The sequence below is a fragment of the Thamnophis elegans genome, chromosome 2 (assembly GCF_009769535.1).
Source record: "Thamnophis elegans isolate rThaEle1 chromosome 2, rThaEle1.pri, whole genome shotgun sequence".
NCBI classification, from domain to species: domain Eukaryota; kingdom Metazoa; phylum Chordata; class Lepidosauria; order Squamata; family Colubridae; genus Thamnophis; species Thamnophis elegans.
In genome coordinates, this window is record NC_045542.1 from 91,649,199 (window position 1) to 91,667,423 (window position 18,225).

Genomic DNA, 18,225 nt, shown 5'->3' on the forward strand with positions numbered 1-18,225 from the left:
ATCCTGTTGATGCAGCCTTTGCGGTAGCCAGTGCCTGGGATCTGGCCAACAATTGTCCACTTTTGGCTTCTATAGGCATGCCTCTTCTCTTCTGGCCACTGGGTTCCTCCCTCCATGGCCTTTTAGTTTTGGCAACAGGAGAGAAAGGGCACCCTAGTTCAGTAGAGGCGTCTGCCTATAATATGCATAGCTAGTGTTTCACAAAGCCCTGATCAGACATTTTGTAGGTTCCTTATCTATACAGATCTACCGGTCTTGGTTTAATTAGATTTCCTTTTCTTTTCCATTCTTTTCCATTACTTTTAGTAAAAGAGTAACAGAGTTGGAAAGGACCTTGGGGATCTTCTATTCCATCTGTCCTGCTCAAGGAAGACACCCTATATACCTTCTCTCCTTGATTAGTTCCTATCCATTGCTTCTTGTCCTGCCTTCAGGTGCTTTGGAGAATAGATTGACACACTGCTAGATCACCCCTGATCTTTCTTTGCTTTTTTCTTTTAAACAATTTTTATTTATTTTTGAACAAGGACAAACAAACATAAAAATAAAAAAAACATCTTCCATTACAAATTGGTGAGAGCTAGGCCCAAAAGGCGGCCTCGCCTTACCCTGTCCACCCTAAGGCAGCCCTTTGGCTGAGTGCCTTACCTTTGCAGGCAGCTGCGGTGAGCAGAGTGGGAGAGGCACGGGGTACAGCTGGGCTGCGTGGTCTGGGTGAGCAAGCATGAGTCTAGCCAGAGAGTAGCTGGGCATGGGCATGACTCTAGCCACCAGCCAAGGTGGGCAAGGTAAGATAGGGTGGGCTGGGGCAGGGTGGGTGGGGCCAGCCAGTGTTAGGATTTGCTGTTTCGCCGAAGTTGCAGAACCAGTTCGACTGAACCAGTCGAAACCGGGTTGAAGCCTCTCTCTGATAGTACATGTGCAGAGCCAGGCATTGTGGCCTTTTTTAATTGACAGATGGAAAGTTTCTCAATGTACAGATTTTCTAGGTGCCATCCAATATTTTGGATATGGCACTGAATGTTCTGAAAATGACTAGCAACTACCTGCTTGTTTTCAACTATCTTTTCAGTTCTATGTTTCCACCAATTTTTCATTACTGATACATGATATTTTTTACAAATGTTCCACTGAATTGTTTTGGTTACTCTTTTATGTTGTTGATTATGATCAGTTTGGGTGATTTTCTTGTACGACCTGAATATATGATCCACTCTCTTTTGCTTTGCACAATCTGCACAATTGATTTTTTTTTAATTCTGGCTTTGACTGCATTCCTTCAAACAGCTTGCACAGCCAAAATCAAGCCATCAGCTTCTTTTTCAATGAGCTCCACTTCTCCCCTGCAAAGAGCTTTTGCAGAAATTAACCATTTAATGTTTTTCTTTGCAAGCATTCTGCTTTTGTTTTCATTACTTTATTTCGATATTCAAGTTTTGTTTCTAGTACATTCGGTAAGTTCCAATGTTTAACTTGCAGCAATGTTTGTTCATGGTGGCCTTTTACATAATCAGCCAATGCATGATGTTCTTCTTCAACAGTTTGTTTGACTTGAAATAAACTTCTGCCCCTATTTATGCAGGGCAGGTATAATCTATCAATATCACTACAAGGTTATAATACACATCATTAATTTTCTTGTTTTTCAGTTCAAACTATGCAGTTCATTTTGTGTTTGGTGAATAATGCTGGTAGTGCATCATATCAAAGGTATGGATGGGTGGTGTTTATTTTTTTTGCAATTTTCTCAATCTCTGAATATATATTTTTACTGATCAACTTGTCCATACTAGTTGTTATCCAATTGTAAAATGTCCAGATATTTATAGGCTTCATCCAGATGTCTCCTGATGATTTGGCCATTCGGCATTTCAATTCCAATCCTGTTTGTGATTTTACCCAGTGTATTGCTATTAATATTGTTTTTCACTATTTTAACTCACTATTATTTGCTCTTTTTCTATGCCATGCTTTTTCCACAAGGAAATAGCACAATGAGTATGAGTACAGCAGGGGTGGGTTGCTGCCGGCATTACTGCTGGTTCGGTGCATGCAAAATTTTTGCCCAAAACATTTTAAAAAGAAAAAATAAGAATTTGTGCAAAGAAAATAGTTCTGTGCATGCACAGAACCAAAACTCAAGATGGCGGCACCATATGAGAACCGGTTCAGGGGTGTGGCAGGCCTGTACTCCAGAGGTGAGAGGAACCCACCTCTGGAGTACAGGTAGTGATATGAACATTTTCATCAGAGTTTTCCTCCTCTATACGTGTATGTGCTTCTGCCATCTTAAGAGTAGTCTTCAAATGTTACATGAAGTAGATCCTAGCCCACAAAAGCCAACTTTCTCCTGTTACTACTTAAGGATGTCATATGTCACCTTGTTATTACCAAGAAAGAAATCCTCATCTAATAAATGCTGTCTTTGTGACAGATCTTTCAAGCCGTTCCTCATGCTTGAAAGAATTGGATTCTTAAATATAATTTTGTCTGAGCCCAGGAAATTCACAAATCAGCCAATAAATAAAATAAAATAATAGAATGTTTGCTGCCAAAGTGGCTACAGTAAGTCTCAACCAACCAATCTACTTAAAAATACATTTTGCTGAATTTTCTTCTGAAGAAACCAAAGTTTACAGTATCTTACAGAGCTTGGCTTTCGGTTTTTGAATGCTTTTAAATTTAATGGGAAAAATGACTTAATGATGACACCCAATTTTTTTGCCTGATGGGGCAAATTGTGTGAAGGAAGAAGGAAAAAACAGAGTGGATCTAAACGTTCTGTTTGTTGCAGGCTTTAGAGCTGACAGCAAAAGCTTCTCAGAGCATGTATCACACATAATGAACACTTAATCCAGCATTACCATTACCACCCAAGACTTTCAGGAAAAATATCAGTCAAGTCATAACCACACCTATGAAATAATAGAACAGGCTGACATGGCAGCCTGTGGTTATGAGTTATGATCTTAAACCCTTTCCTTTTGTCCTCGAGACAGAGAGTTCTTTCAAATGGAAAACAAAAAAACTCAATGAATAATGTAGCCATACAGCTAATTGCTAACCACACTGCTAATGAAACAATGTGCAGTGTGGAAACAAGGAGGAAAAATACATGAGATATTTGCACCAAGTTCAATGAATTCCAGGGTCATGCACAACCAGGTGGAAAGCTCTCTTATGCCGAAAAAAAGAACTTCATGCTAATGCAGGATTGGCATAAATCAGCTGCTCCAGTCAAATAGCTGTCACTGTTTATTTCCCCACCACCACCAACTGTGATGAGTCAGGGTTGATGCCAGAAGTAGAGTTGGTGGAAGCCAATTTCCCACCACTTCCTGTCCCTATTATGTCATCCTTGTAAAGGCAGGTAGGAGTGGGTGAAATGTAACATGAACAAGCATTACAAAAAAAACCCTGTTTTTGTAAGATCTTGGGAAGGTTTTTTTTGCCTCTATTCCTGCAATTGAATGGAGGATTGAACTAGGTATTGGTTGCAGGTGAGAAACTGTTTTGCTCTTTTTGTTTCCTTTTTGGATTTTTGATTGCCTCTTTCGAATGGTATGTAAATGTTGTTTATGTCTATGTGCTTGTTGATGGCCAATTTGTCTGAGCTCTCTTAATCTCACTAGCAATGAACACTCAGATGAATAGAGAGTAACACCAAGATTATCATTAGACTAATAATCAAGAAGCAAACAACAACCCAATTAAGGAGCCATCAGGACTACTCCCACCCAACACTGACAGGTAGATAAAATGAAAGCAAACTTCAGTTCCTTCTAGCACTGATGATATTATCTAGTTCAGTAATGAAAAGTCTGCCAGAAAATAACCAAGCTCAGAGAGTACCAATGATCCAGGAGCCATGGTGGCACAATGGTTAGAATGCAGTCCATAGCCAGGAGTTTGATTCTGACCAGCTCAAGGATTGACTCATCCTTCCATCCTTTCGAGGTCAGTAAAATGAGGATCTAGATTGTTGGGGCCAATATGCTGGCTCTGTAAACCACTAAGAGAATCTAATAAAGCACTGTGAAGCAATATAAACACTATTGCTATTGACCCCATAGTTCAACCCTAAACGACAGATATTATCTTCTATTAGAGAATGGCTAGGATATGGAAACAGGAAAGCACACCGCTCGCTCGCTTGCTTTGGGGTGAATATGGTGCTTATTCCAGGATAAGTGTCCAAACTCGTGGAACTTTTTATTTCTCAAGCAAGAATCCAAAGAAACCAAAATCAGTTTGAAAAATTACAAATCAATTGTTTTAAAAGGCCCAAATATAGTCATTTTCTCTCTCGTTTTGCATTCCCTTTTGTGCAACTTCGGTTTCTGGCTCCCACCTTAAATCCCTCTTGACCAGGTTTGCTATCGTCCCATTCTTTGCGCAGTGTAATCCATCTTGTAGGAGAGCTCATCATGCAGGTAATTTAAATCAAGTTCCCAGAAACTAAATCCTTCCCGTTGCACATTTGTGGGTCCTGAAAGTGACAAAAGCCCTTTATTCCTTCTATAGCAAGGCAAAAAAATAATTGCTAATAGTTTCCTTTGCTTCTCCCTCAGCCATTGTCCTCTGTAAAACAGAACACAACCCCTTTGGAATCTGTTAGTGAAGACCTGAATACTTACATTGTAAAAGAAAGCCTTTCAGAAGTCAGCTAGATAGGAGTGAGCTGGCAGGCAATCAGTTCAATCAGCCTCTGATTAATTTACACCATGAACTTAAGCCCTCTGGAACTTAATATCTGAATGGTGGTGGCGAGGAGGTGGCCAAGAAAATATGACTGAAATACTGTAGGAAAGGTGTATGTTTCTTAAGACAAACTTGCAAGCAGAAAAAGACATGGGAGGAAAAAGAGTACACCGCTTCTGACTGTATACTTGATCATATGTTACAGAGGTGGGTTCCTACCAGTTCGCACCTATTCGGTAGAACCGGTTCATCAAATCTACCAAACCGGTTAGAAGAGGTTCCACCAGTGGACCCAGGAAGCAGGCTACACCTACAGAAGAAGTTCCAAAAATTTTTGAAACCCACCACTGGCAAAGATCTTGTAACTTGACAGCTTTAAGACTTTCATGCTTCAATGCCAGAGTTTCTGAATATCTACTTGGACCGACCTAAGTACTAATTCATAATTTCATATCGGGTCACATGGGTGGCAAGCCACTCCCACAAAGGAGGCCACACCCACAGAGTAGGTTCCAACAATTTTTGAAACCCGCCACTGATATGTTATCTAAACAATGGAATGTTTATTTATTTATTTTATTTTTCCGGTTTCTAGAATATTTTGATGCACAATAAAGTGATTCAACCCAGAATTTTCACTCGAAGAACAAATGGTCAAATTCAAATTATCCCGCTTCTTATGTGAAGACTTAGCTCACTGAAGGAGGCTCTAATGCTGAGAAAGTGGGAAGGAGAGAAAAGAGGACAACTAGCAGCAAGGGGGATAGACTCAGTTATAGTAACAGTGGTGAAGCATGCATTGATCTGAAAAAACAAGTTAGAGGTAGACTGACATGTAGAAATTCTATCTATGTGATTTCCAGGAATCCAAAGCAAGCTTGATGGCATATAATGAATCAACAATAAACTGATTACGCTGAACAGCTCTTAGATGGTGCTTTCGTCAGCTGAGAAGTTTCTTCAAAATATATTTCAACAGTGTTTCAGTGTCATGATTCTATTTAGTTTGAAATCCATTTGATAAATTACTAGTTGAATTCTGACCAGGGTCATTCTTATGCCCCTTAGTTGGGTTCTGTCTGGTGTCAGTGATCAAATCTGATTCTTGTTTCATTTTAAAAGTGGGATAAGGATGAAATAAATTGATACACAAGCAAATATATTATGTTTGGCCTATGTTGTTGTGTGCATCATTTCTCCTCTAAACAGTATTTATCAGCTTAGCAGATCCAATATTCATAGAATCATCGAGTGGGAAGGTCCTAGAAGTCTTCTAATCCAAATTCCTGCTTAGTTTGGGATCTATAGCATCTTTAACAGATGACTACCCTGCTTAAAAATGTCCAGTGAAGAACTAATATAGTATCCTGTTCCACAGGATGATAGCTCATAGAGACAGGACATTCTTCCAGATCTTGCCTGAAGCTCCTTCCTTGTAATTTTAATGTTTCCTCTGTTTCCTCTGTGATAATAGAGAAGAAATCTACTTCCTCTTCTTTGTGACAGCACTTCAAATATTTAAAGACTGCTATTATATCTTCCTTGGCTCATATTCAGATTTTTTTTAAAAATCATTCCTCATAGTGCTTACTTGTCAAGGTCATGGCGCTTGGTTTTTTTATCCTTGTAGCTTGGGATATAAGGGGGCAGAAGGATTATAGGTAGACCTTGGATTACAACCACAGCAACTGTTCCAAGTTTATGATGGTGCTGAACAAGGGGTACTCATGACTGGTCTTCAAAGTTCTGTCCATCACAGAATGTCCCAAGATGATGTGATTGTGATTTAGACACTCAGTAACTCACATTTATGATGGTTGCAGTGTGACATAATTGCCACAAGCCAAGTCAACAGGGAAATTGGCAAAAAAAAAAAAAGTTTGCAAGTTGCTTGGGTAAATTGCTCCTGCTGCTTTTCCTCCTGAGGAGCCCCAGAGATCTGGTACTCTGTGTTCTGACCTAGCCTTAGCAAGCTGTTTACTTGCAAGTAAAGACAAACCCCTTTTCAAACAGGGTAGGAACAGTCTTTTATTCACGTGGATAAATGAAAAATCAGTTGTAATTAGTCCCAACAGACCTGGCCAAGAAATCCAAATTGCTTGTGGTCTCCTAAAAACAAACGGTTGTCTGCGATAACCAGTCACTCCCAAACCCCTACTAGTTATTTCCCAGCCCTGGAGGGGCTGGCTAGCATCTATGACTACTTTTCCTTGAGAGCCGGCTTATTGTTTTCCTTTGCTCACCTCTCCTTTCCTCTCTGCGCATATGCACATTTGGGATGGGCCCCATTTGTTCCTCCCCCTCACTCAGCTGAGGCACTGAAGATAGCTGCCTCTCCACCTGGGGAAGGACAGACAACCCCAGCTCTGCCTTTGTCTCTAATGGCCCAGGCATTTCCTCCATCTCCTCCTTGTCTGGCTCTGCTGTTAGCTCTGTTGGCAGCTGATGGGCCACAACACTCTGTAACCATCTGACCACCCATCCACCATACCCCCACCTCCCCTGCGGTACCAAATCACTGTCCCCATACTCCTTGCCTGGGACTCAAACTACTTCCTGCTTAACAAACTGTGGAGTCTTGGAGTTACAATGATGATGACAATTGGGACTGCCAAGATGACCATCACTAAACAATGTGGTCACGTGACATTGTGCTGTGTAACAGCATCACTTAGCGATGGCAATCCCAAGCTCAATTGCCATCGTAATCCGAGAACTACCTCCATAGGAAGCAGTCCATTTACAAAGCTGCTTTTAACAGGCCAGTGCTAATGACCCTCACTAAGAATCCAGCTGGTTTTATATTGTGACATATAAGAAACTGAATTAGCATATCTCAGAACAGCATCTCATTTTCTATTCGTTTAATTTATGAACCTGTTAAAAAAACTTCATTGATCTTGATGCAAAGGACATTTTCTGCTTCATCCTAATCGAATTTATTTTCCAGAGTTCTTTAATCTAAGGGCATACTGGTGCATGGCAGGGGGAATTGCATCAGTCTGTGTCTTTTTTTAATGTGAAGTCTATAGAAAGTTCGTTCTGTTTCATTTTGCATGGAATAGCTTGAGAATCAATGTGTGATGCCTCTAAACTTAATTACAAGACTGAATATAATATACAGGTATGTGTATCAAGTCACTCGCTTTTTGGAGGTGAGGGAATCACTGCTGTATGCATAGAGGTTCCTTCTTATTTGCCTGCAGTTACCTTCCTAATAAAAATAAAGGAGTTTAGCTGAAATGCCTTGTTGGTGTCATTTCTTAAAGCATGAACTATAACATTCTTTGTCAGCATTTCAGTTTTGGTATATCATTAGCAAATTCTGTTTTCCACCCATCCATTACATTATTAACTATGGTAGGTAAACACCCTTCAAATGTCTGCATGGAATAGGAGTGGGGACCTCATCCTTTCTTGCAAGCTTTAATTACGAGTTTTTCCCTTCCATCATTCCTTCCTCTTCTTGCCATTTCCAGAACATAGGCACCTGCCACCTAAAGACATGGACCCAGAGTCATATTCAAATGCTGGTGATTTCATCCCGCAATGTGAACTAAAACGGAATAAAATTTAGATGTAACATTTGTGAGTGGGATGCAGATACTGGCATATACAAGTAGTTCTCGACTTACGATCACAATTGACCCCAACATTTCTGTGGTTAAGTGAGACATTCGTTAAGTGAGTTTTAGCCCCATTTTACGACCTTTCTTGCTTCAATTGTTAAGTGAATTACTGCAGTTGATTAGCTGGTTGTTAAGTGAATTTGGCTTCCCCATTGACTTTGCTTGTTAGAAGGTCACAAAAGGTGATCATATGACCCTGGGACATTGCAACCATCATAAATATGAATCAGTTGCCAAGCATCTGAATTTTTATCACATGATCATGGGGATGCTGCAAAGGTCATACATGTGAAAAACGGTCATAAGTCACTTTTTTCAGTGCCGTTGTAACTTTGAACGGTCACTAAACAAACTGTTATAAGTTGAGGATTACCTATAAACTATTGAGGTGCTAAGGTTCACTGTCTTTATCCAGTCATCTTTTCAGTGATCTGCAACGTCTTTGACTGTCCTTCCTTCAGTCCAGAGGTGGTATTCAGCCAGTTCTGACAGGTTCTAGAGAACTGGTAGCGGAAATTTTGAGTAGTTCGGCTGGCCCCGCCCCTGCTGCCTCCCAGGCTCCCAGCTGATCTTCTTTCGTTGTCCTGAACAGGAGAACGGAGCTGGAAAGCAGGTTAGTGGGGGGGGGGGGGTAGGGAATGGAGATTTTGCAGTATCCTTCCCCTGCCACGCCCACAAAGCCACACCCACAAAGTCACACCATGCCCATAAATCCACGCCCACAGAACCTGAAGTAAAAAATTTTGAATTCCACCACTGCTTCAGTTAAGTCCCAAGGAAACTGATCACGATGGAATTCCTCGCATAGGGCTTTTCATAGCATGAAGTGCAGGCATCTGGAGAGGTGTTCACCGGGAAAGCAAAACTTTTGGATTGGGCAACAATAAAGCAAATTCTAAAGTACAGAAAGAAATGTGAAAGAAACTCTAAAGCTTAGAACAAGGTAGGGTAAAAAACAGGAACCCTTTTTGCAGTAAACCATGGGGGAATTGGGGGCCTTATTTCCACAGAGTATCAATCAAGGTGAAGGTCATGTCACTCCATCAGGCTGCATACCTCCTCTTTAGGACAGCATACACAACACAAACAGGACTGAAAAGTACTGTTGGTTTGTGAAGCAAGACTGGTTGATTATTGAAGTGAAATTGATTTTTGTTTACTTCAATTTAATTTAGCTCTCCAACCTTGTAAAAGGCCAGATAAAAAGCTGGAAAGGCTGTGTTAACAGTTCGCTGGCTAATGGGACAGTCAACCTTAGTAAGTCATCTGACCATTTTGCTATCTCATTCTGACCCTCTGCCAATCCTTTATCTGTCTACCAGGCCTTTAGAGAAATTCTTCTGTTCCTTTTGCTAATGTGCTCCAGTGCCATGTTTTTTAACTGCTGTGACTAGGAGGAAATACATGCAAACTCTTGTTAATTTTACATTGTGCAAAGCATTTACCATTCTATCTTTCCCCCCCACCCCAGCAATGAAGCATATATTATGTGTCGATGGCCAATTATGCACTTGGACTCAGACAAGCAGTTCTATGTTGTTCTCTTTCATTCCCTTCGGTCAGATGACCTCTTTACACAATCTGATTTATTTCTAATATATGTGTATATGTGACTTTAGGGAGAAAAGTAAATAGTCTTTGAGTACTCCAAATTTGGAAAGCTGGCAGGAGGATCTTGGATCCCTGGTGGGGTGAAAACAGAAACCATGCCTCAAAGGCATTTAGCAGCAGAGGTGTTGGGTATTTTCTTTGGAGTCTTCTGTGCCTTACATTAATTTGCAGTGCCCACAACCAATCTCATTATCAGCTGTGGTTGAATCCTAAGCTACCTCTTCCACTTCACCACAATCAGCATCTATATTATGTCACTTTATCCTTGTCCTTCTAGGAAAAGGAGTGGCTACTATCAAGCAGTGTGAGGTAACAAGAAAAACAAGGGAAATGTCTTACTAGTCATAGAATTATAATGTATAGCTCAAAGAGCATCACGTAAAGTGCAATGTGCATTTCTTAACTGGTGGGACCCAATGTAAACATAGTATGTCTATGTCTATGGAATTTTGAGGGTCAGAAAGGGAGGCAAAACTTATATTATGTACATTAATTATATGCATGAAATATACATTAAACTTAGGTTAGAATTATATGCCGCCCAGAGTTATTGGTCAAGATGGGTGGCTCTAGAAACTGAATGAATGAATTAATTAATTAATGAACGAACAGGTGTGTGATGGGGAAAGGAAATGGAACAGACACCAGCATGGATTCTGTACATTAGTTGTACCTTTGGTGCAATAGAACTCATATAGTTTTGAAAGAACTTTAGCTGTTGTCAGCTGTCTTAATTGACAATGTTTTCAAAAATAACAGTTGGGTTTGAATTTGGGTGTGTTGTTTTCTACCTGAACACAGCAGTTTGGAAGGATGGTGAAATGGGGCCACTCTTCTTAAGTGAGATGATCTACTGCAAAATAGAACTTCTATCGCTTACGTATTTTGCATATTAAGGGCATTAAATAATGTTCCACAACTACTGTATATGCATATTGAGCCTGCTTTCACTTTTGAAAGATAATTTTATTGAGGATTACTGTTAAAAAAATATAAATTAATACAAACTACCGGAAATACAAAATGAAATTGAAAATGTAGAAAATAAAAAGAGAAGAAAATAGAAGAAAAAAATAAAAATGTAAAGAAGTAATTCTTTACATTCTTATTCCCTTTCATCTTTACAAATAAAAACCATTTTGATAGTTTATTACCATCTCTTTAAAATGGTTGCTTTTTCCCATACCTCATCTTTTGACTGTAAACAGAAACATAAAACCTCATAATTTGTTCCTAGTGAGCAAATATGTAGTAAGGGCTATCATAAATAACTATATATCCATTTTAATCTTCATCAAATAAACCAATGCTATGTTCCTTTTCTGTACTTTAACAATCTTGGCTTTTAATCCCTTCAAATAATATTCCCAAATTTTAATTTTTTAAAAAAATCTTGGTCTCTTTTTAGCAAACCCTACAAAATTTTACAGATCTCTTTTGTAAATCCAGTAAAAGAGAGTTATGCAAATCATTCATCTGGCTTGATATTTCTATGTCCTTTTCCAATATCAAAATAATTGGTTTCAATTGTATATCCAGTATATCATATTTTTCCATATCATTTTTACAATTTGTGCAATGAAGAATTAAAACATCAAATAACATATGAGCATAGCCATAGAAGAGAGCATTGTATTCTGATTAGCAAAATCTGTATTTTTTTTTCACTAAAAGATTTATTCCTGACATTTGATTTCAGATAAAAAGGAGGAGGAGAAATTTCAGGGCATTAGTGGAACTTAGCCAGGTATATTGAATTATTAAGATAAAATTTCTATGTTTACTGTATATCAGCACTGAAAACATACAGAGGATGGAATTTTCTCCTTGATAGCAAGTGATATAACTAGTGACAATTTGTTCATTGTTTCAGCATTAATATCTCTCACACTCACAAAAACAACTACCCCAGGTTGCAAAAACACTTAGATCAGCTTATCAGTAGTACATGATCTGAGGCACCAATTTAAGCTTCTCTTATTATATAGCCAGAGGATAATTATGTTATGCTGAAAAGGAAAGCTAATCTGATAGTATTAGTTCACTGTGTAATCTTGTCCAAACTGTATATTAACAAGCTAGTACTCAAGGCTTATCTCTGTCTCTGTCATCACATCACTACTAAGAAGATACCTTCATACCCTTCACAAAATATCTAAAACTTATAAAGCTTTCAGTTCATCTCCTGACTGGATTTGCCCATTGTACTAACTAACCAGGCCATGAACAATTTTAAAATGGCTGGATTTGTATAATAAATTATAAACCATGGGTTAAAACAACAATCACAACATGTTGAACCAAAAATGGAAGAGAAAACTGGATTATTCTCATCTGAACAAATCTCTGTCTTTTTTAAACACACCTATACCATTGTGGAGCTTCTGGCCTATTGCTTTGGATTTTGCTGCTATTTTAATTTTCTTTAACTCCTAATGTATTTGCAGTGGAGATGGTGATCCGGTAGTATAAAAATAGAGACAGTGTTGGGATGAGTTGATCTAAACCTGATTTACCCACTAAGTAAATTCTCACAATGTACTGAACCAGTTAGATCCCGACAGGCTTGAACCACTGGGCCCTATCTAACAAAATGAAATTCAATGTAGAAAAAAAATAATGTTTTACACTTTGGCAAGAAAAATCAAAAGTACAGGTACAGACTAGGTGAAACGTGGCTCAACAGCAGTAACTGCAACAAGAAGGATCTTGGAGTGTTAGTGGACAATCCCTTAAATATGAGCCTGCAATGTTCTGCAGCTGCCCCCCAAAAACCCAACACAATCCTAGGCTGCATTAACTGCGGCAGAGGTGGGTTCCTACCAGTTCACACCTATTCGGTAGAACCGGTTCGTCAAATCTACCGAACCGGTTAGAAGAGGTTCCACCAGTGGACCCGGAAAGCAGGCCATACCTACAGAAGAGGTTTCAAAAATTTTTTTGAACCACTGGTCCCAAGGACCACTGGTCCTTGGATATGATTATTCTACACTATCATGCTCATATTTATGAAACTCAGTGCCTCTGTGAAAGGTAAGGATGGTTCACCCACAAATGCGCAAACAACAAAAGCGCGCCTGACTAAACCGCGGTGACAAAACCGTGAGTTCTAAAGCGTGCTGACGAATGTGCACTAAAGCGCGCCAACAACAGCGCACCAACAGAAGCGCGCTGTAACCCTAACCCTAACCCTAACCCTAAACCTAAACCTAACCCTAAACTTAACCCTAAACCTAACCCTAACCCTTACCTTAACTTAAATTGCGCTTCTGTCGGCGCGCTGTTGTCGGCGCGCTGTTGTCGGCGCGTTGATGACATCACGGTTTTAGCGCCGCGGTTTTGTCGGCGTGCTTTTGTCATTCGCGCATTTGTCAGGTCATGGGTAAGGATGACTACTGCATTTGTGGTGCAATCAGAACATTGTGTGTGTTGAAGTTGTTTTAACGCAAACCAAAGATGCCTTTTAAAAAACAAGTTTACATCATATTCTTATGCATGCCAGTGCTGTGTGTGAGGTAATTTAAGGTGGTCCTGACAAGTGTTGTTGGCATCTTCATATCCGGTCACATGGGCAGCAAGCCACTCCCATCCAGTCACATGGGCAGCAAGCCACTCCCACAAAGGAGGCCACGCCCATGGAGTAGGTTCGAACAATTTTTGAAATCCACCACTGAACTGCGGGACAGCATGAAGATCACAAGAATTGATATTACTGCTTTATAATGCCTTGCTAAGACCATACTTTGAATACTGCGTTCAATTTTGATCACCGCAATGTAAAAAAAGAGAGAGAGTTGAGACTCTGGAAAGAGTGCTGAGAGGAGCGACAAACATGATTTGAGGGAGTGGGGGATGATGGTTAAAACAAATGAACAGTTGCAGGAATTGGGAATGGCCAGTCTAATGAAAAGAAGAACTAGGAGTGACATGATAGCAGTGTTCCAATATTTGAAGGGCTGCCATAAAGAAGGGTCAACCTATTTTCCAAAGCACACGAAGGCAAGGCAAGAAGCAATAGATGGAAACTTAGCCTAGAAGAGAGAAGCAACCTAAAATTAAGGAGAAATTTCTTGACAGTGGAACAACTTGCCTTCAGAAGTTGTGGATGATCCAGCACTGGGTGTTTTTAAAAAGGGACTGGACAACCATTCATCTAAAATGGTATAAGGGTCTCCTGTTTGAGCAAAGGCTTGGACTAGAAGACCTCCAATGTCCCTTCCAACTTTGTTATTCTATTATTACCTAATCACACTGGCTGAGTTTGAACAACATGTTGGGCTAGCCATTTGCACACACAAAAGAGAATATCACCGAAATTACAGGAAATTCCTATGGTCCTATACTAAGGCCTATTCTTTTACAATATTTAATTATGGTAAAGTTGTTCAGGCTAGCAGAAGTCGTCTCTGCACATTAAAGATAGTGCATAGAAACAGGATGAATTACCTCCCACTCATTTGCTGTGGCTGCAAGTAGAATCTTGCTGTTTTTCAGAACGCCTGGAGCAAGCTTTTATCAGCCTGTCATTTTTGCTAGAATTCATGGTTGCTAAGAGAGACCTGTGCTCAAATGAGACGGCCACTTGATGTTTCTGCACTGAAGAAAAAAGGTCATGGTTACCTGAGTTCAAATTCACCATTCTTATTAATGGAGTTTCTAAAACAGTATTTTTTCCGGGGGGGGGGGATTAAATTGGAAGATAACAATTTGTAGAAAGCTTAATGAAGATCTGAAAACTCCTAAAAGGAGGAGAAAAGAAAATTAGGATTGCTAAAGAAGAGGATCCCAGAATATTAGATAAAACCCCATGCCCTTGGAGGGGAAGTGCCCCCCTCCATTCTTTGCTTTTCTTCCCAAATATACTTTTTAATTCCCCTCCATTCTTCTGTCCTTCAAAAAGGGTACAAGACTTTGCTCTGTCATTTGAGGAGGGGGGGAGAGAATCAAAGAATGGCATGCAATTATGGGGATGATTGGTATCATGATGGTGTTCCCCCACCCCACCTTTGAATTTTTTAAAAGGTTTTATACTGTAACCCTTCCCTTTAAATCTTGTTTTTAACTTTGTTCTTATACATGCTTTAGTTCTTCTTTTTACTAGACTAAACATTCCCAGTTCCTGCAACCTTTCTTCATTTGTTTTAGCCTTTAGCCTCCCCCCCCCCCCAAATCATCTTTGTCACTGTTCTCAGCACTGTTTCCAGAGTCTCAACTCTCTCTTTTTTTCATTGCAGTGATCAAAATAGTTAATTCAGAGTTAACTAATTTTTAGTGGTTTTTTTAAGTGCATTAAAAGTGTCAGTGACAATGGCAGGTGTGTAATAATAAAATTTGGGAAGTGATACGTTTTCAGGTCCTAAATGAACTTGCACATCTTTGAGAACTGGCATTTGACAATGTAAGGAAAAAAAAACCCTTCCCAGACCAGAAAATTATATAAATATATGCACGGACATAATCAAAAGTCTTATTTTAAATCCAAGAAAAGTAATCCTGGAAATAAAAAAATAATTAAGAAAGAGGACATTAAAAAAAAACAATCCTCCAGCCAAGCTTAGTCTTTTTCATTGCTGAAACACAGAAAAGTCCTTGGCACACAGATAATAGAATAAATAATAAATCCATCCACTTACAAGTATTATCTGAAAATATTCAAATGACTAGAGAGCATGTTCTTCACCCCCAGGTGGCTTCCTTCAAGAAATGTAAATGTTTTCCTGATCAGTAATAAGCTTCATGGAAGCAGAGTGTGCTTCTAGAACAAATTATTCCTTCCTATGAGTACAATCATATTTAAATTTTATTGCCCTGCCAATTTCGGGGCACAGGAGGGCAGAGGGAAGTAGATCAGGTTTATCAAGTAGGGAATTTGGGAAGGAAGAGTATTCATTTCATTGGCTTCTGCTAAAGATTTTCAGTACTTAATAGAACAATTCACTTAATTGTGAAAACAACCGCTTTTGATTTCTTTTCATTTTCTTTTCATTTGTTTCCAAAATACCCTTCAAACCTTTGAGACATCTCTTTTATAAATCCACAATAATAAAGTTATCCCAGTCACTCTACTGGCTTGAATATTCATATCTTCTTTTTAATTATTAAGAAATCAACCAATTTAATTTAAATATCCATTGTAACTTAATCCTGTAATTTTTAAATTCAATTTAAATCAGCCTCAACCTCTGTCTTATCTAGTAAAATGTGTTCCCCTTCTATAACATCTTTTAAATCCAGTTTTATGATAGCAGACAATCTTAAGGGTAACTTCTGAGTGCATTGTTCCCATATATCCCTAAATTCATTCAAAATTATATTGTGCCCTATTCTATATTAATGGGTCTCTTCACCTTTACTTAATCTTTATTTCTGACTGTTCCCACTAGTGTACAACCTTCAAAGTCCAATCTTATCTGGGTTTTTATCCCCTAATCAACAGCATTTTCTCACAGGAAAATACAATTTCAAAATCTTTATTTATTTTTTCAATAGAATTCTAAACTATCACTTTTCCCACAGGAAGAATTATTTTAATTTTTCAAAATCATATTTCAGATCCATCCCCATAGTTTGTATATAGCTTTCCAAAGTCAGCACTATAATCACCTTTTTTCCTGTTTATTCAAAATGAGAATTTTTAAGTCCGTGAACTTGCATAAAACTTCTTTCACTAAAAAAGAGACTCACAGAATGTAATGCAGTTTGCCATTTGGAAGGTTCCTAACAACCAAAAACCAGTTAGCAAGCAATTTGCAGAAGTTATTAAGAAAGGAAGTATGTGAATCTTGTAGCCATAAAAGCACCAGATGGAACAAGGAACAAGATGGTGATCCCTCAGCTCCCAGACCCTTAAACCACTACATTGCAGTATTTTCCCAGGGAGCTACTGCACAGAATGCATGTGGGCCATCCTGAGTCCTCTCTTGTCCAGAGGGGAATTCTCAGAAGCCATTCACTGGCTCTTCATTCCGCAGTGGTCATCAGCACTGCTCTCAGTGAATTGTCTTTAGTTCACGATTGCTTCCCTGGCAATCTCCACTGCATTTTTTTTTCAGGAATTGTTCTATTAAGTCCTGTTCATGAGAAATGGTTAAGTAGGTTTTCTTCTATTGGATAAATGCGGAAAATTACATATTAAAAAACTGAGAAAATAATGAATTAAATTATATCCTTCTCTCCTTCATAATGTTTATTAAGATAACTGGTTCCATACTAATAGAAGCAGATCAGAGGCAGGGACATTAAGCAAGATCATTAGGAGGGATGGAAGTTAAGCCTTCATTTCCAGCTTTGGATGTATGTGGCAAACAGGTGTTTGTTTTACTTCTGCATCTATGAATAGCATGAGAAATCATCCTGGACTATTTTTGTGTTCTTCTAAAGGTTTCCATAAGGCTCAGGGAACCGATGTCTCCAAGAGAGTGGTAGATCTGACAGAATATCACACAAAAATAGGTCAAAACCTGTTCTCTTTCATTCCAGAGAACAGGACAGAGAACAATTGTTTTAAGATACAGGAAGACACATTCTATTTGAATTTTAGGGGTAAAAAAAAAAACCCAAGTAAGAGCAAGAGACATTGTACATTTCTGAGAGGTTCATTGGACGCAATGATCTCTTCCAATTCTATGATTCTGTGGGAAGCTCCACCCCACCTCAGAAGAATGAAATATTTTGGGAAATATTTAAAAAGGCAGAATATTATATTTCCCTAAAGGAGAAATGGAAAAGAATATGTGTTAGAAGCAGAAAGCAGCACCCAAGTCTTTCTTACTGGCCCACAGCAGATGCCAGCACTTAAGAGATAAAAAGCTTATTGAAAGAGAAAGACCAGTATCTAGACAGCTCTATTCAAAAGCAAAGCAAATACTGCAGTTAGAACTCCATTCAAGACAGGCTATTTTAAAACCCCATGGCAGAATGGTAGGATTAGAAAGCAGGCTCTCACCCAACCTCCAACACAGGACAAAAGCCATTAGCCAAAATAGGAATTGCCCAACATCCTTTCAGAACACAAGCCCCTTCATTGCACCACTCTCAGAGCAGTCCAAACTTCAAAGTCACAGAAACCTGGGAGCTCAGATAAACAATAAGCCAGAGGTTGACCAGATTAGCTCAGACAAGCACCTAGGATTTGCATTCCCTCTTTTGCCTATAGAGCCAGCTATGACCCCCTACATAACCCCTACATGATCCCATAGGAATCTGACAACAGCCAATAGAATATTAAAGGACATGTTCTTGCACAGGAACAGGAAGCTCAAATACAAAGCCCCAACAAGGTATA